This window comes from Aplidium turbinatum, chromosome 5 (assembly GCF_918807975.1).
Source record: "Aplidium turbinatum chromosome 5, kaAplTurb1.1, whole genome shotgun sequence".
NCBI classification, from domain to species: Eukaryota; Metazoa; Chordata; class Ascidiacea; order Aplousobranchia; family Polyclinidae; genus Aplidium; species Aplidium turbinatum.
The window spans coordinates 9,472,943-9,497,473 of record NC_137476.1 but is presented as its reverse complement, the minus strand read 5'-3'; the positions used below and the strand labels follow the sequence as shown (position 1 = coordinate 9,497,473).

At 38.4% G+C, this 24,531-nt stretch overlaps 2 protein-coding genes across 2 annotated transcripts in view; one reads left to right on the top strand and one right to left on the bottom strand.

The window, feature by feature from the left end:
• Positions 1–824, bottom strand: part of LOC145769912 (uncharacterized) — a 30,645-nt gene extending 29,821 nt beyond the window's left edge. The window contains exon 1 of the mRNA XM_082581457.1: positions 789–824. The gene's annotated coding sequence lies outside the window, so the exon portion shown is untranslated. The remainder of the gene's footprint in view (positions 1–788) is intronic.
• LOC145770741 (uncharacterized) overlaps positions 1–24,531 on the top strand; it is a 251,215-nt gene that overhangs the window by 46,680 nt on the left and 180,004 nt on the right. The gene's annotated exons all lie outside the window — the stretch shown is intronic.

Below are 24,531 nucleotides of genomic sequence, written 5' to 3'. Positions count from 1 at the left end.
AACTTTTGGATATGCTTTTCCCATCATTTTCCCAAGTTTTCATCTTCAAAAGAATATAGCTCGCTCGTCTCAACACTAACTCTAAATGTACACTTAGCTATATAAACTACTTCAAACAACTGCTAACAGCAACGCAGCCATCAAGCTTGCTTATAAAACAACTGTAACTGAACTGATTATACAAGAAAAATCTTACTATTATGTCGCAAAAATGAAATACATAAAACCGTAGCTAACTGCTCTAGGCTGCTGCTGAGCTGAGTCGGAGTCTGCCTCGCTTTCTGACCTAGTCTTGTTCTAAAACGATCCCTGTTCCATATCTAGAAAGCTAAAACCTCAATTGCTAAGGTAACAAGGATCAGTAGTCAGTAGATGTAACAGAAAATATATTTCGCATTTGTTAGTGCGTCGTCAGTTCCGATAAAGGGCAGTTAAAACCTACAAGTAATGTTTTAAATAACAACTTAACTGCCCTTTATCAGAACTGACGATGCACTAACAAGTGCGAAATATATTTTCTGTTACATCTACTGACTTACTGATCCCTGTTACCTTAGCAATTGAGGTTTTAGCTTACATAAAACCGGCAACAAAAATGATGCGAAAAATAAATCACTATGACGAAACAATTCTAAAAATGATAAAATATCACTGTGCTTGTTTGGTTGTTTTGAACGGACTCAAATAATAAAAAAAGCATGAGTAATAAAGCAACTTTACCACTTACAGCAGTGACATTGTTTGTTACATCTATAATTCTAAATATTCTGGTTCAGCTGATTACCCACCTGCTATCCTGAAATTACCCACATGTGGGTAATTACCCATAGGTTAAGAACCACTGTATTAGACCATAGCAACTGTCACACTAGTAACTATGTTGATGCAATGTTTGAATACAGCTTCCATCCATTGATAACTAAACCAACTAGAATTACTTCATCCAGTTCCACAGCTATTGATCACATATGGACAAATGTCTATAATGCCAAAACAAATGCTGGTATAATAGTTGACTGCATTGCTGACCATCTGCCTGTAATACAATGCTCTCAATTAGGTTTAATTCAAGAATTTTCCCACCTCAAAGAGAAAAGGTGCTTTAGTAACACAAACATCTGTAATTTTGTTAAAAGACTATCAGAGTTTAACACTAAAAATATAATGGAAGAAACTAACACTGATGCAGCTTACAATAGGTTTTTTAACAATTACTCCGAATTATTTAAAAATAGTTTTCCTGTCAAATCAGTAAAACACACGAAAACCCAATGTTGGTATGATGCTGAACTCTGTGAACTTCATAGAAAAAAACAACTTGCATATAAAAAGTACATTTGAAAATCATCTGAAATAAATAAATCCCGGTACAATGCTCTGAGAAACTTTTATGTTAGATCACTGAAACTCAAAAAGAAAAATCATTTCAAAATTGCTCTGTTAAAACACAAAAATGATCTTAAAAGCACCTGGAGTGTTTTAAATCAGCTATTAGGGAGAAGCAAGTGCAACAAATGGTCCCGTCTGGCTGCTGGAGATAAAATCTTAACTCACAACAAAGATAAAGCTGACTACTTTAATGAATATTTTTCTTCAATTGCCTCAAAGCTAGTTGATAAAATCCCAAACAAAACTTCACAATTTTCAGAATACCTTTCCAATCCTATTAGTAAATCAATTTTTTTACAGCCCACCACCACTCTTGAAATTAAGCAAATTCTCTCTTCCTTTCAATCCAAACTAAGTTGTGGCATTGATGAAATACCAACAAAAATTATAAAAGCTTCCCCAGACAATATACTTACTGCACTTGCACATATATTTAATCTATCCTTAACCAATGGCAAATTCATATCATCATTCAAAACATCTAAAGTAATACCTGTATTTAAAAAAGGGAAAGCAGAAGACTGCAGTAATTATCGACCTATCAGTTTATTACCATCAATTTCAAAAGTACTTGAGAAAATAATGTACAATAGAATATACAATTTTCTAGAAGGCAATAACTTCTTCTATGGTCAGCAGTTTGGTTTCAGACAAAATCACTCAACAAGTCATGCAGCATTACATCTTGTTGATAAAATTTCAAATGCAATTGAAAGAAAAGAAACAACACTAGGTATATTTTTGGACCTGTCCAAAGCATTTGATACTATCGATCACCACATTCTGCTAAACAAACTGTACTATTTTGGTATTAGGGGTATAGCCCATGACTGGTTCAGAAGTTACTTACAAAACAGATTTCAAGTTGTAGAAGTATCTCACTCAATGTCTGCTAAAAGAGAAATATGTTATGGAGTACCACAAGGATCGATCCTTGGACCACTATTATTTTTAATCTATGTTAATGATTTTTCGAGATGTTTAGTACACTCTGAATCTATAATGTTTGCTGACGATACCAATTTATTCTTTTGCAGTAAAAATTATGATAAACTTTTCGAAATGGCGAATGAGGAAATGACAGGAGTAACAAATTGGTTAGCAGCAAATAAGTTATCACTAAATGTAAAAAAAACAAAATACATGTTATTCAATAATACAAATAAACTTTCAAACCTCTCTTACACACTATCTATATGCAATCAACCCATTGAACGTGTAAACACTATTAGTTTTCTGGGCATTTTGCTGAGCGAAGACTTGTCATGGAAACCCCACATGCTATCTTTACTGCAAAAACTTCGCAAAAACTTTGGAGTTATCTGCAAGGTTAAGCCCTACCTAAACACCAACAATTTGATTTGCCTTTACCATTCCTTAATTGAAAGCAATCTCCGGTATTGCATAAGTGTATGGAAGCATGGTCATGTAACTGTTTTAAAAAAGCTTCAAAAGATTTGCGACAAATTTATAAAAATGATTGCAAAACATGAATCAAATCACTCTGAATCCCATAATTTCTTCACAATTGACGAACTATACACAATAGAAACTGCAAAATTTATGTTCAAACTCAAACACAATCACTTACCCCAATGCTTTAATTCTCTATTTCAACTTAATAACAATTTGCACTCAATATCAACCAGAAGCAACAATCACTTTTTCCTCCCCTACTTCTCCAAAAGCTTGACTCAACAATCCATTCAGTTTAGTGGAGTTAAAGTGTGGAACCATCTCCCGAAAACCATCACTGAAATTGAAACCTTTTCAATATTTTGCAGTAACCTGAAAAAGCACTTGCGTTTTGAAAATTAACCTCTAACAACCTATGCTGTAACTCTTTAATTATCTGACTGTATTATTGATTGTTGCACCATATCCTGGTATAGCATGCCTTTCCAAATGCCACTTTTGTAAATTTATCCTACATATCATATATTACTATATTATACATTAACATATCTTACTATACGTATATCTTATATATTACACCCGACCGGATAAGGATGATGATTACTATCTTTACTCTTTCATGAATAAGCTACTATACCGTATTGCATAATTTAATATTTGCCAAATAAGAATATATCACTAAGTTACTACCAGCTTGCATCTAACTACTCCCCTGATTATTATAAGCTATTATGTTCGTTCAGAGGATCGCTTGACTTTTCGTAAGATTATTATTTAGGTTGGTTTGGAAAAGATGCATGAAACAACTCAGACACTACATCCTTCATCGGCGCTACCAAAGAGTCTCCACCTCTCATTAGCGATACCAAAAACACTCCATCCCTCACTGACGCTATCAAAGATGATTCAACTCTTATTAGAAATACCAAAAACACGCTGCTATATTATCATGCTTGTTATGCTCTTACATGCGCAGGAAATTAATTTAAAAAACAAAGCTTTTTTAACTATTTTATCTTGATAATGAGCTGCCATATTATGTATTTGTTCTACAATATATAGGCTACTTAATATCGTTGCTGCGAACACTTTATTTCTGTATGAAATCTGTAAATAGTCCTTGTTTTGATAGTCCGTTACGTAATTTCAATATGTGTGTGTAACTGTGTATATTAGTTTGTTTTTGTGATGTTGGGTTCAGTCGTGTTCTCATTGCTTTAAGAATTGGCGCTCCAGTTGTTCCAGGAACGAGGAGGCGACTGATTCTTAACTAATTCATCAACTTATTTTAAAGTATCAGGTTTGGTGGCCGTGCTTAACTATATTTATTGATGCATATACCGCAATATTAGATCCTTTCACGCACGTCTTAAACCATTAAGGTTTTGCCACCTTTTCCTTTTGTTAGTTTTGTTACTGTATTTCTTTTTCTCAATATCATTTCTTTTGCATTCTGACAAAGAAAAATAAATTGAATTGAATTGAACTGTAAATTTAACTAAATGCCTGATGAACGGTGAACTGAACAAGTGAACAGCCTCTGAGCCAGCGTTGCCAGATGCTGAAAGCTGCTTGGCACCAAAAAGTAACTAAAGTTTCACCAGATTGCATTCAACTTCACCAGATATTTAAAATACCCTAAATAAAGCAATTTCGCCTAAAAATACAAATAGTTTTTGACTTTTTGAGACATAAAACTAAAGTGAAACCCTCTTAACTATATCAGCTAAAGCTATGTGGGCTAATAAAGCTATAGCCTAAATTTATGTTTTTTATTTTATTTTTTTGTACGGTAACATTTTATTTTTTTTATTTTCCCTTTACATCTTAAATTTTTGTGAAGGTGTTGCGACCGTGCCAAATTTTTTTCAACTCAATAACTTACTTTGGTCACAAGCACGTTTTAACGTTCGCGTTTTGTCGCTTCTACCTTTTTCTTGACCTTTGCTGTGTTGACGTGTATTGTTTTTGATATGATGGTCAGAAATAAAAACAACTGAACTGAACTGTGAAACGAATATGCAAAACATATGTTTTGTCACACATCGCATACACGGATTATAACTGTAGCAGTCATAAATATCAGTATAAACTTCAAAAGTTCTTAACCGAAAAAGTTGTTGTTTTTACTTTAAAAGCGGAAACTTTTACGGCCAGGGTTAAAATGCACTCCAAGATGCAATAACAACCCGATGAAAAAATTTGAAAGACTTTTGCATATCCTGCACAGGATCAGGATATCCATGAAAATGAAACAAGTGGCCACTGTATGCTTGTGTAGGGTAGCCTATGTAAGGTCACTGATGTTGATAAACTTCTAGTTTTTGGGCAAAAAACAACCTCCTTCACTAATTTTAAATATAAAACTTGTCTTTTTGGCCAGTTTTTTAGTAAAAAGAACTCTCCAAAAAGCATTGTCTCGCCACTGCCTGCAACCATGCCAGTGGCAAAAGCTACACGATCGCTGGTACAGTGCTGCTGTCAGATTCAAAAGATTGATTGAAGAGCGCAAATTGGTCACTCTGAACTTGCAACACACTCACTCTGAACTGAACACAGCCATCACGCATGCGCAAACCTCTTGCAAAACGTTTTCTGCACGAGCAGACATTTTTTGCTAAAAAGTTTAAAAAATTTTGGAAAAACTTGAGTGAGGAATATTTCACCAGATTTCACCAAAACGTTGTTTGGTTCCAAGGTCAAAATGCGTGGTACCAAAGACCTTTAAATTTCACCAGAATTTTTTTACTAGGTAGTAGGTATCCTATTCCCCATCTGGCAACGCTGCTCTGAGCTTCCTTGATTGGTAGCCACTTTAACAAGTCGAAACTCTGCCACTGAAATTGACTACAATGCAACCGCCAACCAATCAGAACGTGTTATAAGAGGCTACCGTCCAATTGTGACCCTTCTAGCACTCATCCAGAGAGTTGCTTGTTTTGAACTTTATTTGGTAATTACAGAAGAAAAAGAGCAATAGCCGTGGTGAGAATCGAACACGCGTCAATGAAATGACTACTTTCTAGCCCTAACCCTAACCCCCAAGCCAACCAGCTGACAAACAATCCATCACTTAATTTGCTTTCTATGATCTTCTTTTCGCCATTTTTACGTCATTTAAACCGTAGCTTATGATTGGTTGGCGGTTTCATTCTAGTCAATTTCAGTGGCAGAATTTCGACTTGTTAAAGTGGCTACCTCCTTGATTCCTTCAGTTTTTTCGTCACAAAGTGTTGCCAAAGATGATAAAATATTATTTCAAGAATATACTTGTAGGCTACTCGTGTTTTATTCTGCTGGAGTTGCGACAACATGAAATACACTGTGATGACAATAGATGCATTGCATCAGACATTTGAAATAAATAAAAGAGGGACCAGCACTCGGGCAGTCTTCGAATAAGTTGCTCTTAGTATTTTGGCATTGCAATAAGACATGGGTTCGCATTTAAAGTAAACAGTTTTGATCTCCAGGTCTTAATATGTAATTTGGAATCAAGAAAAATTTAGGCCTGGAGAATAGCTAAATTCAGACAAATTAAGAAGAAATGTAATTATAGTCATTTCAGAAGCAAAATTTTCAAAATTGATAAAGAACTCGCAGAGAAGGGACAATTCAAAGAAACCTTAATTTAGGCTGGCCAGTGGCTACCAGTGAATTCGACAGCTATTTTGTTATTTGCATTTTCTGAGTTGGATCGCTCATAGAGAGCCATGTTTATTATTGAACTTTGAAGACAAACTAAAGAGAAGTAACAAGAAATGTTTTGGCCTTCCTTATATTCCACCCAACCATAGTCAACCTTCATTTTCACCCAACCAAGTTTAAACCGCTCAGTGGTTACGCGCCCGGCTCAAGACCACGCGGCACTGGTTCGACTCTCGGGGTGTGCGGTTGAGCAACGCATTTTAGAACTGCTCTCCATTCAGCGGCACCTAGTGAATGGAATAATTCCCCGGCAGCAACATTTCAACAATCGGAAACTTCACTCTGCCAATATGGGTAACCGGCACTGCGTCAATGAGCCTCAACAAGTAGGCTATGCGAAGCTACTATCAGGAACAACCTATCAAGACTTTGTCAGTCCAAGGATAAAGATTCAAAACCAACCAAACAATTTTGGATTGATAGGAATCAGCTCGGTCTAACTCATTTTACAATTTTTGCCTAATTTTCATATGGTAGCCTATACTTTATGAAGCAACAATAATATTTTTGAAAATTTTACGTTTCGAGCTGTTCCTTCTTCTGTTTTTCTATTTTGTTTTCCCATTTTACAGTAATTAATGTCTTAATTAGGCTACTTGATCTATTAACGGCAACAAACCACATTTTTTTTTCAAAGCTGCATATTTTTAATTGGATAGCATTTGAACCTAATTCATTTGCTTTAAAGTGCAACTGCACGATTGAATTAACATAGGCTAGAATCCATTGCCAAGACATCCGGTACCTGTTGAAAAACTCACTTCCTTACAATTGAGGCCCACAGCCGAGAAACCGACCCTTTTCCCACGCTCTCTAGCGCTTCTCTCTCACGCTACCTGGAAGTAGCAAACTCGTTAACGCCACCTAGCGATATGAGGTCAGTTGGAGTGGAGCTTAGTGGAGACCAAACTAGCCGAGATAGGCTTGGTTGCTAGTGAATGCGCAAATTTATAAGGCATCCATAGTGAAGACGCATCTTTCAGTCAGCATTATACAAATTTAGTTGTTCATGCTTGTGTGCCAGGAGTGGTTTGCGAAGCCCATCGCCGAGGGCTAGTTTCGTAGATTACAACAGCCAAACTTGGTTATACCAAAAATATTTTGTATTGTACGGTATTGCAGGACATAGTACAGTCGACTTTAGCATTCATTGGGACTGTCTTTGGCGGTGTTGACACGTTGTACGTTCTTTAAAAATAATCTAGATGAAGCTAAAAAAAAGACCAGAATAAACCAAATTGAAGCAGAAATGAACTAAAAAATATACCAACATACAATACTAATGACAAATCGCATTACAACATGTTATAGTCGTCATTTTATTTACGTTGATTTTGTGTAACTTGTGACCTGCTTCACTACAGAATTACATTCAGCGTTTTCTGGTACAGACGCTGGAATTGATTACCACCAACGCGTGTAATCAATTAAGCGTTCTGTACCACGTTCCTTAGTTGATTGTTTTGCGTTTCTTTCTTGATATATATTGAGTTGTTTTTGTGCACATAAGTGAGTAAGTAACAAGAGGTAAATGGTTTTCTCACTTGGTTGGCTATCGCTACAATTATTATTGTTTATTTTATATTAAACGTCTGGAATTACAACACAACACATGAAGCTAAACAAAAAAGACCAGAATAAGCCGAACTGAAGCAGAAATAAAGTAAAAAAATAAACCAACATACAATACTGATGACAAATCGCATTGCGACACACAAATCGAAAACAAACCAAACCAAAAAAACACCAAATCGAAAAATAAACCAAACGGTTGCAAATAAACCAGGTTAAACCAAGACTAAAATGTTAACACTGGTCTTCGGAACCCAGCATAGTCTCCATCGTCGCTGGGATACTTTCTGCGGATAAAAGAAACAATGCAGGATGGCAGCACGACTCTGTTGGACTTGCCCAGAACTTCTCCATCCAACAGCCACTCTAGCACGTGCCTATAGGCGACTAGCCTGAATTGTCTGGGAGATGTAACAGTAGGCCTAAGTCGTTTAATAATGAATGGAACAATTACGCAACCAGCTCTCACGGTACGGAGCAGTTTCACCATCGAAATGTTCATCAAAAACCAGAAAGTCATCACTGTCCATTTTAATCACTAAACTATGTACTTAAAACTTAATTCTAACCTGCAGAATAATAAAGAGAGTCCAGCGAAATGAAATGGCCGAATGAAAGTGGTGGCAAATTTAATATTCTGCAGTTTGCAGCCACATCCATGAGGTAATCTTTCTCTGGTAACATTCCTAAAACCGGTGCAGCTAGCAGGAACTCTATCACAACATGTGAAAATTCACATATTGAAGCGACGATTAGAGGCACTGCGCTGAATTGAACTCCTTTCAGGTTGGTGGAAATCCGACGTTAGGCTATGTCTGGGGGGGGTGTTAATAGTCCGGAAAGCAGTGCGAAAAACTTCCATTTCCTCATCAGTTGTCAACAACAGTTTGTGTAGGATTTTTTTAACGTATCCTAAATAAACAAGAAACCATGTAACTTTAATGGTACGGTATTCTTAATCAAAGCATAAAAGTACAGTACAAATTTTTCATTACTGTATTTATGCATCATTTTTCATGCATTTTTAGAAGAGCTGATGACTTTACTGCGTGTAGCCTACTGTACAGTGCAAAGTTTATTTATTGGTACAATGGTGAATAATGACTTTAATTAAATAATGATTCTTACCACATCATTTTAGGGCGGTTGGCAAATTTTGACTTAAAACTTGAAATGCCTAATAATTTATGAAGTGCTGTAGGCCTATACAATATTGTTGTTACTGCAATGGAATCAGGAATAGCACAAGCTCACACATCCTACCGTAAGTCGGTTTGGCAACAACAGGTCGAATGAAATACTCCTTCGCCTTGTGCTTCGGGAAAGTGATGATGAATTTCTCCTGACCACTGTCATCTAAAAGCACCTCCCGCTCACTATTTTCATTGTAATGCATAGCAGCCAAGTATTGCCTGTCAAAATCAAAAACGTTAATATTTGGTACCGTATGGTGGGTGACCCTAAAATTACAGGACAAACTACCAGCACAACATTCCTTTGAATGAGAAAGACTGTGATTTTGGTGTGAACATTATTTCAGTGTTCGTGCCCACGATATTTCGTCCAAACCACGTTTGGGTACCTGTTGAGAACTGATGCTGTAGTAGTGGCACAAAAGACTGTTACGTTGTATATAAGCAAAAAGAAACATTTTAACATTGACTGCAGAATCAATCAAACTTTTAAAAAAAGATTGCAGATAAGCACTTATTAATAGGTGACTCACTAACAGATCGCTTTGTAGTCTGCTCCTGTTTTAATGAAACCTGACAAATCTTGGATTGGAAAGATGCTGTTACACACCGGGTGGAAACATCAGAATGACTCTCACTTGAAAACTCGCAGCTAACCATTTGTTTGTCAACATCCGCAACCTCCAATACCTAATATGTATTGTAAAGTACACTTTGCTTCTTATTAACAACCATTGAAGACTATAACATTTTGAAATAACAAATTAAATACCGGTACCGGTAATCAAAGTATGTCTGATTAAAAAGTACACCAATTACCTGTCAGCTGTTTAAATAGACAAATAAACACATTATATTCGCTTGTATTTTAGGCTTACTTTTAGTGTTTTTCTTGTTGCTAATTCCTGGCTGAGATGTTTGAATGTTTGGTATTGGCAAAACTCGCTCTTTTAATGCAGTTTTGTTTAAAATTAGGCAAGTTTTTTTTAGACTGAAAGCATCATTCCCAAGCATAAAGAGACTGAAAGCATGATTCTCAATATCGTGACGTCATACTGATTGTTTTGTTTTATTATCTTTATCCTGCATTGCGGGAAAGCGGGCTTGAGCGCTATGCATCGGTGTACGCCTTCCGACGTACACCTGACCCACGCTGCGGCCGACTGCAATATCTGTTTCCGGTTGTCTACTCTACTTATGACTTAAATTTGGTACTACCCATTACTCGAAATCTATCACTGGGTAGAGGCAATTATCGTAAAGTTTCTTGCCCAGAGAAACAACAGCAAGTGCGGGTGGCTGGAGTCGAACATGCAGGCTCTCGACTGCGAGCCCAACGCGCTAACCACTCGGCCACTGCTGCCGACAACGCGTGCCAAAGGGGGGGGGGGTTGTAACCCCCAAACCCCCTCCTGGCTAGGCCACTGGCCATTGATATCCCAGACGTTTTTATGATACCCCAGGATGGTTTTAGTTTAGACTTTATCCATTTTTTTCTCACTATAATAGGCTTACAGAACACTATGCCACATTGGCATAGGCCTACCTGGGGTGGGGTAGGTGGATTGGGCCATGTATTTCGAATTGGCTTAGTCTATAGAACAACATTGTTAATTGCTTTGACAGTGGGGGGGGTCATGGCCCAATGCCCCCCCCCCCCCCCCCTGCGAACGCTAGTGTTTGTAGGGCATGATATTTTTTGATATTTGAATAAAATCACAAGAATTCACTTGACTGTCGGAGCAGTAAACAACTTTTTGTTTTCATTTAGGCTATAGGCTATATAGGCCTAGGTTAGGGATGGTAGAAGTAGGGGATTGCTCACTCAAAAGTAAGGTGGACAACTGGAGGGTCACAATGTTATGACAAAATTTGATGCAACTACAGCTTGAGGTCTACTGCCATATGTCGCATACTCAGGTGCAGTTTATATGACCTGCCCACATGCGTACAAAGTGTGTATCGCCAAAATAAATGTAGGAAATATGTGTTATCACAGGGGTGGGCGAACTACGGCCTGCGGGCCGCATGCGGCCCGCGAGACCATTTTATGCGGCCCGCCGGCACTTGCAGAAACTACTACTCATCACTTATTGTTTTAATTTAACAGGTTACATGACAAAATATTATTCCCTTTACGAGTGTGTTTTTCTCTTCACTTTCAGTGCGTAAACACACACACGTCAGTCGCGCATGTATTGCAACATGCTCTCACGCATTGTTAGATCATAAAATACAAATACGGTAGCGGCTACGGTAGGCCTACCAGTACTTCTACTTTCCTCCAAATAGCTTTTCGTTGTTATTTGAGACGCACAGTTTAATGTTTTCTACTTCGACAGGATTTTTGTTAAAAAATAAAAGATTTATATTTTTACTCTGTTAAAATATTGAGTGCTGATAAGAAGCGAAAGATTGAAGACGAAAGTCGTGTTTTCAATAAGGGAATGGACTGTTAAATACTATTTTATCGAAATTGGGAATAAAGCAGTTTGCTTGTTGTGCCGTGAGTCCGTGGCTGTTTTCAAGGAGTACAATTTAAAAAGACACAACCAAACCAAAAGTTTGTGAAAAATTGTGCACAGTTGCACAAAATCTCATTAACTTTTGTGATGATGATTGCATAGCTTTAAACGTACCTGAGTGTGAAATAAAAAAATTGTGTTTAATATGAATATGCGTTTATTTACACACCGGGTAAATTTTCCTACTTTGTAATGAGAGTGTGCGGCCCCCCGGCTGCAACATTTTTTCAAATGTGGCCCTCAGTACAAAAAGTTTGCCCACCCCTGTGCAGTTATCAAATGTTTATTGAATAGTATTCAAGTCATTATAATGCAGCGGTAGACTTCACGCAACACTACGGTTGCCAGATTTTTTTCCTCAAAATAGTGAACATTTTGAAAGCGCGCGACCGCACCCTCAAAGTTCTCAAAGCAGTGGCGGGGGGTCTGGGGGGCCTCCCCTAGAAAATTTTGAAAAATGACTTTGAATTTGGTGCATTCTGAGAGTATTTTCAACAAAAATGTGGGTATAAATATTCCTGTAAAATGGTGCTGTCTGGTGGCATAGCAAAAGGATAAGATCATGTTTTCTTGGGCATTTTTCGGTAATAGAGCTATGTCTCTATGTTTTCTTGTTGCTAATTCCTGGCTGAGATATTTGAATGTTTGGTATTGGTAAAACTCGCTTTTTTAAACGAAACTGCATTAAAATTAGGCAAACTTTGTTTTAAAGACATAAAGACTGAAAGCATCATTCTCAATATAGTGACGTCACACGCGTGCCAAAGGGGGGGGTTGCAACCCCCAAAACCCCTTTCTTGGCTAGACCACTGTCTCAAACACATGCCAAAGCCCAAAATACGCGCAATTCCACCCTCTAACGCAAGCCACACGCCTAAATGAGTGCAACCACGCCCAAATATGCAAAGAATTATTGCATAAATAATATGCAAAAATTGTTGCAATGCAATATGTGATGTTGTCTGACACAACAATTTGGTTCATAAGTGATACCACAGATGAAAATTAATTAAATTTTACTTTTTTGATCTTCTTTAGCAAGTATAGTGCTCTACTTATCACAGGTTTAATCCAGGTAATTGGCTAGCCAGTATCTTGCAGTGTACACAGCATATACCTGCTGATGCTAAAATGGCAAGAAAAGAGACCCACGATTAGAAGCGCTAATTAGAACGCTAGCTCCTACTTGCTTATGTAACTTAGTTTACTTAACATACTTTTCATGCGACTGCTGCCTTCAATAAAGAATACACACAATTCACTTTTAACAGAATAATCAGCTAAACGGTTTCGCTCAGTGGCGTAGCCAGGAATTTTGAAAGGGGGGGGGGGGGGTTGACGGCTGTCGGGCGAAGCCCGATGGCGTCTTCGCCAAAGGCGACACCGAGCGGCGGGGAGCATTTTCAACAAAAAACATGGGTAGAAATATTCCTGTAAAATGGTGCTGTCCGGTGGCATATCAAAAGGATAAGATCACGTTTTCTTGAGCATTTTTCGGTAATAAAGCTATGTTTCTATGTTTTCTTGTTGCTAATTCCCAGCTGAGATATTTGAATGTTTGGTATTGGCAAAACTCGCTCTTTAATGCAGTTTCGTTTAAAATTAGGAAAACTTTGTTTTGAGGCATAGAGACTGAAAGCATCATTCTCAATATCATGACGTCACACGCGTGCCAAAGGAGGGGGGTTGTAACCCCCAAACCCCCCCTGGCTGCGCCACTGCGCTCATCTGTCCATATGTTACCCATAACACTGAAAATTCTCTCAACATTGGCATTAGATACAGTCAGTCAGTCAGTTTATTTATTTGTCACAAACACAAACATGAAAAGAATACAAAATATGCAATAATCTGCTGTGTGTCATATGACGAGGAGACTGCGAAAAGACCAAGCGGTCATCTAGTCAGCAGCCACCTCAAGCTAGGTGATGTAGGTCTAAATAACATGATATACAATAAATACACAAACAATCATTCAAAAAATCAAGCATTTGCTGATATAGATACACATGTTTTTATTAGGCAAAAAAAGAAAAAAAGAAAACTAAAAACCTAAGCAGGTTTACTACCGTGCTAGGCTACTGCATGAATTAATTGTGGAGTTTAAGAGATATCAGTTGACAATTTTAATCAGTAAAAAATCAAAAGTAACGTAGGCCTATACCAAAGAGGTGAGCATTGAGCAAATAGAATAATGTAATTATATATAGACAAAACAGTTATTATTTATACAGTGTCGTTTAAATCAAGAAGGTAGAATTTAAATTTTCTTTTGAAAGAAGTTGGAGAAAGACCTTTGAGATCACCTGGAACCTCATGCCATATTTTAGGACCCCTGATTAACATCTGCTTTTTACCCAATTCAGTACGCACCCTTGATACAAAATAGTTACTACTGGATGATTGGCGAGTATTGTGTGAGTGACCACTGAGTGGCATTCCGATAGTCTGCGGAAGATATCACATTCTGTTTCTGGTAATAAATTTAAATGGACTCTGTGCATGTATTTTGCAATCTCTAGTTTGTAGATTTCTTGTATATTTAACAGCTGTAGTTTATGGAAAAGTTGCAATGTGTGAGCTGTATAGTTGCTGAATGTCATGATTCTAACAACTCTTTTATGTAGCTTAAATAAGTGATCCAGTGCACTGTCACAGGCTCCACCCCAGCTGGATATGCAGTATTGAAGATGAGAATATATAAGACTGTAATACACAGTTTTCAGAGTGTTAGTATCCACATAACTTCTGAGTTGAAGAATGGCCCAGGAGCCTCTAGCAAGTTTTTTACAACATTTTGAATGTGACATTTCCAGTTGAGGGAGTCATCAATTAATACACCAAGATATTTAATACACTTTTTTCTTTGCAATTCATTTCCGTTTATCGTAACGTACATCTTTACATTAAGCTTTTGTTTAGTTAGTATCATGTACTCAGTTTTGTTGTAGTTAATGGAGAGCTTGTTCATTTTCATCCAGTTGTCAATTTTGATCAATTCTGTATTGACATTTTGTTCTAGAGAAGAAAGATTTTTGTTGGACATAGTTAAATTGGTGTCATCAGCAAAAAGGCTCATTTGAAAAGACGAAATGGAAGAAAAACCATTTATATAAATAATGAATAACAACGGTCCAAGTGTAGAACCCTGTGGAACACCACATGTTACACTTCGCAAACCTGATGCCATACCATTAATTATTGTGTATTGCTTTCTGTGTGTGAGATAACTTTCTAATAGTTGCAAAGGTAGGCTAGTCCACGTATTTCATATCTTTGTAATTTCTTGATCAGGGTATCATGATTTACTGTATCAAATGCTTTTGCAAGGTCAAGAAATATTAAACAAGTTATGTTTTTTTTATCTATAGTTGAAATGAATTCGTCGTATATGTGAGAGACAGCAATTGAAGTAGAATGACCACTTCTGAAACCATGTTGACATGAAGTCAGAAGATCTGATTCGGCAAAATAATTGTAAATCCGTTCATAGAGGCTTTTTTCAAATATTTTAGAAATTGGAGAGAGAAGTGATATAAGTCTATAATAGGTCTATAATAATAAGGGATAGACATTGCATACTGGACAAATTTTAACAATTTAGGTGCAGTTTCTTTCTGAAAGAAGTTAGTCCATTTTCCAGCGATGATCTTAACTTATTAGCCACATCACACATGATTGGGTAGCTGGCCTACACAGTCTATAAACAAACAGTTAAATGGCCAAACTTCTAGGCTGTTGGTAGCTCAGGCAAGTGGCTTTCATTATGTCAGCTACCTAGATGTACACCGTAGCCTACGGTGCACTGTTTTTTTCCACTGTTGGACTTCGTGCTGGCCAAGCCTGGCTTTGGCGAAATTACACTGGGGTAGCATATTAGGGATTTTTCCTCAAAGCACCAGACTCATGTGCTTTTACTCTCTAAGCAGCAGAAGTGTATAGTTAATCCATGGCTATTGGCTAAAATATATTGACAGAGTTGCAGACAAAAATTAATTGTCAAGATAGTGAACATGTTCACTATCACTATTAGCAAAATAGTTTACAGTGAATCGATAGCTCAATTGGTTAGCGCGTCACTTCTGGAACGAAGAAGCTTCAAGATCAAGCGGCGCTGGTTCGACTCTCGGGGTGTGCGCTTGAGCAACGCACGTTAAGGACTGCTCTCCATTCAGCGGCTTCTAATGGATGGAATAGTTCCCCGGCAACGACACTTCAACAATCGGAAACTTCACTCTGTCAATCTCGATGACCGGGCCTGCGTCAGTGATTCAAAGCCTCTACAAGTATGCGAAACTGCCAGGATTAAGCTCTGCAAGAAGCTTTCCCAGTCCGAGGATAAAGATTCAATCAATCAATCAATTTTCTTAAAATACCGGTAGTGATTTGTTCATTAAAATAGTGAACATCTGGCAACCCTACGCAACACCGGTAACGGAAAGCAGCCTCACACTGCCGTCAGGCTTTGCAGATTTTCTAGCACCCAAAATTTTAACCAAATATAGAAATTCATTTGATGAGAATGAATTTACCTAAAAGCGAAGAAAGCGTTGTGCAGTTCTGCTAATTTTTGAACTTTTTAGTAACCCTCCTCCCTCCAGCTGTCCATTTCGCAAGAAAAATCAGTAAAGTGAGTCGTCCCGATATTCTACTGTCCCTAATATAGATCTATGGAACTTAAGCTTAAGGCCTATCTTGTTTTCAACGTAATGCCGATGTGTTACATTTGTCACATTAAAAACACGAGAAGCAGCGCTGCTTCTTGTATGTTGTTGAATATATTTGTGCGCATAGCTCTACTGTTTTTCGCCACAGACAAAATAAAAGGGATCTCTCAATGGACCTTTTGCACATTCAAAATCACCAGAGCGTGACGTTTGAGTTACGCGGAGTCTGAAGGTTAAGAATCGCTTGTTTTCTACGGTTTATGAAGACGTTTCTTGTTATTGCAAGCAAGCGTGAGGTCGCTGGCAGGTGAAAGTAAATTTTTTGTGTTTATGAATTGTTGTAAGTTATCGGTACACTTCAGTTCTTGTTCGTTTTAATCATAATGTTGGCTAACAGACTAGGAAAGGCAATTTAGGACGGCCATTGTGGAGCGTGTGCATTTTGACCGGGAATTATGGATCACGTTATTGCAACATTTTCTTTTCATTCTGCATAACATATGCAACAAACCAACCACACTTCATTGGTGATGCCAAGCATAGTCACTGGTATTTTCCTGTCGAAGATGTGAAATTGACGAATTTTTTTTATGGCCCACTCTCTACATGAATGCGATGGCGTGCAATACTTCGTGTATTCAACACATCGTCTTCACTCATTTGAGGCCTACCTAGGAAAGGAGAGATATTCAAATGTAGACCAATACCATGTAGGCTAAATCTTTTTCTATAAGAAACCCTTTTTCGGCCATAACAGCATCATTGAAGTGCAGTGCATTAGCAGCTATTTTCTGCTTCAAAAGGTGAAACATCCACTCCTCTGACATATTTCTTTGTCACTCACATTACCAGTGTAGCCTACAACTGAGATACAAACATAATAGCCCCATTTCTTAGATCAACTCCCACTAATCTAATGCCTTTGCAGTGTTCGTACTTTTATAGTTCGAGTACGTTTGCGACTGACGGTGAAGTGAGGATGGTGTTTCGAGACGTACTTCAGTGCAGTCGATGGTGATCATGGTGCTTGAGTAGGCTAGTCCTTTTTGAAGTCTAGCTTCATGGCTGCTATGATAACATCACGATGACGGAATAGGTTCAAACTAATCAACCTTGAATACATGAGATGAGATGCATTCATGAATAAAAAATACGGTGTACTATACGAATGCAGAAGTAATACCAAACCTTGTGCCTAAGTCTGTATAAAACAAACCCAGGCGAAGCTTCATCAACACCAAGAAAAATTCATCTTCCACCGCTAGTCTATGTAGCCTAGATGCAGTGCTCCTGTATCATTTTGAGGTATTTCGAAAGTAACATCGTCATCAAGTTCTGCATCAACATTTTGATTTGCATGCTTAGCTTTTGAAGCTGTGTAATACAGGAAATTCTTCCTATCTTTGCCGGGCAAGATCGCTTCCAATACAATAAAGAACGGGTCGAAGGTTAACACTTCTGTAGCCTAAGTTTACAACTTAAAAGAGTTTTATTTTCTGGAAAATTATACTGAAACACTGATACACGCCTGTAAAGACCACAAAACAACAGCTTAAGCAAACGTTAAACAATTTATTCGCCTGCAAACTACGCCACTAACTCTATTGCACAGCATTGCAAACAGCGGCTAGTCGTTCACGACTCCAACGTCACGCTCTGTTGGTTTGTTATGCAAAAGGTCTATTATTGTATCTCCGTTTTTATATTTCCAAAGTCGTGCGCGCGATCACACTGAGCCAGTTTCCTGTATTTTTTTTTTTATCTTGCATGGTCTTCTGTGACATCACAATTCATTTTTAAACATTCCTTTGAAGACTCTCATAGTCCGGCAGCCCGTGACGTTTTTGTAACATCATAAGGTACAAAAGGTTTGAGTGTTTTATCAACCTTGCCCCACTGTGGGATGTTCAGAAACCCACATCCGAGGTTTCACTGCTGGGGCGTTTGGAGGCTACGGCCCGGTGAAAAACCCATTTTGGGGGTCAAAAAAACATCATAAGGTACAAGAACAAAACCAACGCCAGATTTTATGCCTTCACTTGTAGACTTTGGAACAAGTCGATCTGGGTGCCCCAGGTGGGGCATTCCCGAATAAGGGGCCCCCAAAGTTGGGGCAAAATACGTAAAAATAACATCATAAGGTACAAAGATGGAACTTCTTTCATCAGTTGGGGCATGTTCCACTGAGTACGAAACAACTTTTCTTATGGCCCCAAAGTGGGGCTTAACCTCATTTTGGGGGTATAACCCCTAAAATTCACAAAATTAACATCATAAGATACATGGATGAAACCAAGTGTAGGTGATAGTACCTCAATTACGGACTTCAGAACATTCAAATTTGGTCGCCCCAGGTGGGGCATTCCCGAATAAGGGGCCCCCAAAGTTGGGGCAAAATACGTAAAAATAACATCATAAGGTACAAAGATGGAACTTGTATCATCAGTTAGGGCATGTTCCACTGAGTTCGAAACAACTTTTCTTATGGCCCCAAAGTGGGGCTTAACCTTATTTTGGGGGTATAACCCCTAAAATTCACAAAATTAACATCATAAGGTACATGGATGAAACTAAGTGTAGGTGATAGTACCTCACTTACGGATTTCAGAACATTCAAATTTGGTCGCCCCAGGTGGGGCATTCCCGAATAAAGAGTCCCAAAGCTGGGACAAAATACGTAAAAATAACATCATAAGGAAGGCTACAAAGATGGAACTTTTATCATCAGTTGGAACGCGTTCCACCGAGTTCGAAAAAACTTTTCTTGTGGCTCCAAGGTGGGGCTTAACCTCATTTTAGGATATACAACCCCAAATTCAAGGTTGTAGCCTATTTGCATGGAACCAAGTGTTTGCAAAACGTCAAAATTTTTTTTGCTTCACCTGAGGATTTTTCCTAGCACAAAGACTGATACCGGGTGCGAAAGTCATAATTTCTTAATAAGCAACTATAATTTAATATTTCACCGGTTGAAGACTGTAGTGTACAGTAGCATACGTACATGTGGTAGCAAGAGTACCTGTGTGTTACATACGATCTGGCCATTGCAAAACATGCCCTCACCATTCAAGAGCAAGAAAGTCCAAAATGTGACCGCTTGTTCATATTACTGGGTGGTTTCCACATTTGCATGGCGTTCTTTAAAGCTATGGGTAAGTACTTGGATGGTTCAGGTGGTCCATACATCCTAACAGAAGCTGGTATTCTTGCCGAAGGATCCCTTAACGGATTTCTGCGTGGTACTCATTACAATAAGTGCAAACGAATACACGTTCTTTTCGGAGCAGCATTAGAAATCTTGCATTTTAATCAATTCTTGTTACAATGCCCTGCTCCTGAAAATCTGGACGAAGAACTACGTCGTTTATGTATTCGTCCATCCCAGTCAACGATTGGCTTTTTGGATGACGATGTTAAAGACTTTTTGAGTTCCTACAAAGAATTTTCAAGAAAAACCGAAACAGGAGAAAATGGCAAGACTGCCCAGTAGGCTACTGGTATGGATACTTAAAACTTGTCAAGACGTACCTCCTCTTTGCTCGGACTATTTATTTTGCAAATCATCAGTTGTTTGTGCACTGCATAGGAGAGATGTCAAGCGTGTTCTTCATTTTCAATCAACCAAATTATGCAAGATGGATTTTGCGACTGCAGGATAACATGCTAAAAATGGAAGCAATTCACCCTGGAATAAGTGATCTGTTTGAACAAGGCATCTTGTCCGTAAAAAGAACTCAAATAAACTTCTGCGGATGTGCTGTTGATCAAGCTTTGGAGCAAACAATCAATGCAGAATCCGCCAATCGACTCACTGGGATTTCGTTTTTCACCAATTCAATTGGTGCCAGACAGAGATGGGCACTTACCCACTTTATGCGCCGATCGATCCTTCACAACTTCTATGAAGATCTGGAGATGACGTCAGCAGAGGAAGCATCATTTGACCTTCGTCCTTCAAGCATCGATAGAGATCGCAGACATTTGGATAAACTAATGCAAAAAAATAAGCAGTACAGTTAATCCATTTAGTGCAAGCTTCGTAGTATCCTTTCTATTCAATATTAGCACAGGAAAAGCAGTCGCTCCTGCCACTTCAAATTTTGTTTTGAATGTTTTTCAAAAAGGAACTGAGGATAGAAACAAATTTATAAATCAATGCCACCAGGACGCTAGCACTTTCAACAAGCCAGCACGTAGAAACAAAATCTGCAACTTTGCTTCTGAAGCTGCCGTTGTGAAAAGCATAACCCGCGAAGGCAAATTTTATCGGTTGAGCATGGAACGCAATTTGATGGGAAGGCTTCTATGTTTAGCAGTAGATCACAAGGTAGACGTGGAATTGATGCTGTCTTACCCCCTCACACCAGTACCACTGTCTTTGTGCCATATGGATGCAACGATGAAATCAACCCAAAAGTCAATGCTTTTGAAGGCTCTTGAAATCGATGGTATGTTTCTTCTTCACACTCTTGGAGATTTGCCGATGACGTTCGGAGGTGTTGCAATGACGACTTTGAAGAAATTGTGCAGACACAGTGGGAAAACAATACACGTTGTTTTCGATAGAACTGTATCGCCGTCCATGAAAGATGCCGAGCGAGATCGCCGAGCAATTCATGGCTTCCGCGATCAGCAATACGTCATCGAAGGAGAGGCCATAAAACGACCTGTTAATTTTGCAGCCGCAATGAGGAATGACAACTTCAAGCAAGCATTGGTGCATTTTCTTGTTAATTCTTGAAAATCAGATGAGTATTCCAGCTTCCTCGACTTAAGGTTCTTTTATGCTACACTTGATGAAAAATGTTATGTTTATCGAAAAGATAGCGAAAAAATGTTGTGTGGTGAAGAGGAGTCCTTGTTATGCTACCACGAAGAAGCAGATACGCGCCTAATGTACCACATCGTCACCTCATGCCATGACGTGAAAAATGTGGTAGTCCGCTCTAATGACACGAATGTTCTGATTATATTGTTGGGAAATTTGTCGTTTGTACAAAAAGACGTAACATATGGATGGAAGTTGGTGTAAAGGCAAACAACACTCTGAGATATATTGATGTATCAAAGCTTGGCAGTACTTTATCTGCAGACATGCTTCGGTCGCTTCCCGGTTTTCATTGCTTTACAGGCTGTGATCATACAGCTGCTTTTTCGGGTAAAGGGAAGGCTCGACCCCTTAATATATTGGAGAAAAATGTGCATGCTTAACATGCCTTTGCTGCTTTGGGATATTCGAAAAATCTTGATGAAAACATTGAAAAAGGCATTGAAAAATTTGTGTGCCAGATGTATGGACGTAAAAGTGGTCATTGCGTTAATGAATTACGATTTAAAAAATTCATTGGGACATACAAACTGAAAGGTTCCAATCCATTGCGACGACTGAAAGGTTCAGATGGAAGCAACTTTCCCCCGTGCAAAACTGTGCTCCATCAGAAAATACTCAGAGCGAATTACATTTGTGGCATTTGGAATCATGCTGCTGAAAAAGGAAGCTTTTTCCAGAAACCAGTTGAAAGCGGCTGGCGTCTGGAAGATGGCAAATTCACTGGTTTGGTTTCATGGAGGTCCAGTTCCGTCTACGCTGGACAACGTTCTGCAAAGTGAGAAGGGTTTGGACCAAGACGGAACAGAATCAGATGATGAAACAACAGAAACGGATGAATGCGACTTTTCTGACGACGAACCTGCAGACCCTTAATGAATAGATGTTTTTGCCTTTCTCCACCTCAAGCATAAATAAATTGTAGGCTATAGCCCACATAAGCAACTTTTTGTAAACATGGGGATAGAGTATGATATTTTGAACTTGTATTAATTTTACGGTTTCCACCAGAACTCACGAAACCACATAAAACAAAGTGTTAGGATTGATCTTTTCACATGGCTGCAAACCGGGGCCAATGGTGCATACTGCATAGCCTACCCGAGAGAGATTATGCAGGAGGCATGCTTTTTCAAGAAGCCCTTTGACTTGATGAACAGGGCATACGTTTTTAAATAGTTCAATGTGCATCTTTTCGTTCTACTAGTGTATAATTTAACGTTTCTTTCGCACGCCGTTCCAGGTTTCGTTATTTTGTAGCGAGCAATTTTTCCATTCTTTTCAGCACAAATCACATGTTATTCGAGAAGTCCTCTCAGTTGTTTAAATGAGACCACATAGTGTGATTTGTTTCTGTTCAGTGTTTAGTCTGAGAGAAACTTAAATGTAGGTAGGCCTACGTACAATCAGGGGCGGATTAGCAAATTGAATTAGCCCGGGAATTTAAAAATAATAACGGTCCACTTCTATCAAAATAGATTTAGCATAAAAATGCTCGTTTCACAAACAATTTATTTCATTTCAGAAAAAGTCTTTCACCGGTAATACGATGTAGGCTATAAAATTAGACATTGTACGTATTTGTATAGCAAGCTTCGATTTGTAACTTCAATCATTGTCAGTGTTATTCAAACAAAGAATAAGGATATAGCGCTACGACTATTATACTTCAAATAAAATTTTCTTTTGTACATAAAACAGGACAGTGACCCTCTGACCGGCCAACCGGGAACGTTTTCGAAATCCCAGTAAGCTAATATGATTAGCCGCCAATCCACCCCTGCGTACAATATGTATTTTCATAGTGATAAATTTTAACCTAATAAGCAAATGTTATGCTGTGTAGATATTATATCTTACATGCTTTGTTGATTTTCCAAAATATTTGCAGACGTTTTGAAATATAAACGAAGGACACTTGGTTTTATCCATGTACCTTATGATGTTAATTTTGTGAATTTTAGGGGTTATACCCCAAAATGAGGTTAAGCCCCACCTTGGAGCCATAAGAAAAGTTGTTTCAAACTCAGTGGAACATGCCCCAACTGATGAAAGAAGTTCCATCTTTGCACCTTATCATGTTATTTTTACCGGTAGGCTACGTATTTTGATTCAACTTTGGGAGCTCCTTATTCGGGAATGCCCCACCTGGGGCGACCAAATTTGAATGTTCTGAAATCCGTAAGTGAGGTACTATCACCTACACTTGGTTTCATCCATGTATCTTATGATGTTAATTTTGTGAATTTTAGGGGTTATACCCCAAAATAAGGTTAAGCCCCACCTTGGGGCCATAAGAAAAGTTGTTTCGAACTCAGTGGAACATGCCCTAACTGATGATACAAGTTCCATCTTTGTACCTTATAATGTTATTTTTACGTATTTTGCCCCAACTTTGGGGGCCCCTTATTCGGGAATGCCCCACCTGGGGCGACCAAATTTGAATGTTCTGAAGTCCGTAAGTGAGGTATTATCACCTACACTTGGTTTCATCCATGTATCTTATGATGTTAATTTTGTGAATTTTAGGGGTTATACCCCCAAAATGAGGTTAAGCCCCACTTTGGGGCCATAAGAAAAGTTGTTTCGTACTCAGTGGAACATGCCCCAACTGATGAAAGAAGTTCCATCTTTGTACCTTATGATGTTATTTTTACGTATTTTGCCCCAACTTTGGGGGCCCCTTATTCGGGAATGCCCCATCTGGGGCACCCAGATCGACTTGTTCCAAAGTCTACAAGTGAAGGCATAAACTCTGGCATAGGTTTTGTTCTTGTACCTTATGATGTTTTTTTGACCCCTAAAATGGGTTTTTCACCGGGCCGTAGCCCCCAAACGCCCCAGCAGTGAAACCTCGGATGTGGGTTTCTGAACATCCCACAGTGGGGCAAGGTTGATAAAACACTCAAACCTTTTGTACCTTATGATGTTACAAAAACGTCACGGGCTGCCGGACTATCAGTCTCAAAGTAAAAAGTTCAGGAATTTAGTTTATCAATATGAGGAAGTAAGAGGAAATAATTAATTCATAATAAGGAAATTAAAAAGTAAAATTGTGGAAGCCTTTGAAAAGAAAAAACCAAAAAGCTTGGACAAATGTAGAAGCCCTTTCCTCCATGACTGGGCTGGCGCAAGTGGTTCAAATTTTCTATACAAGTGTACAAAACTGTCAGAGTTAGGTAGGCTGTCAAAGAAACTTTTTCAGTTTGAGATATCACTAAATTTATTTCAAA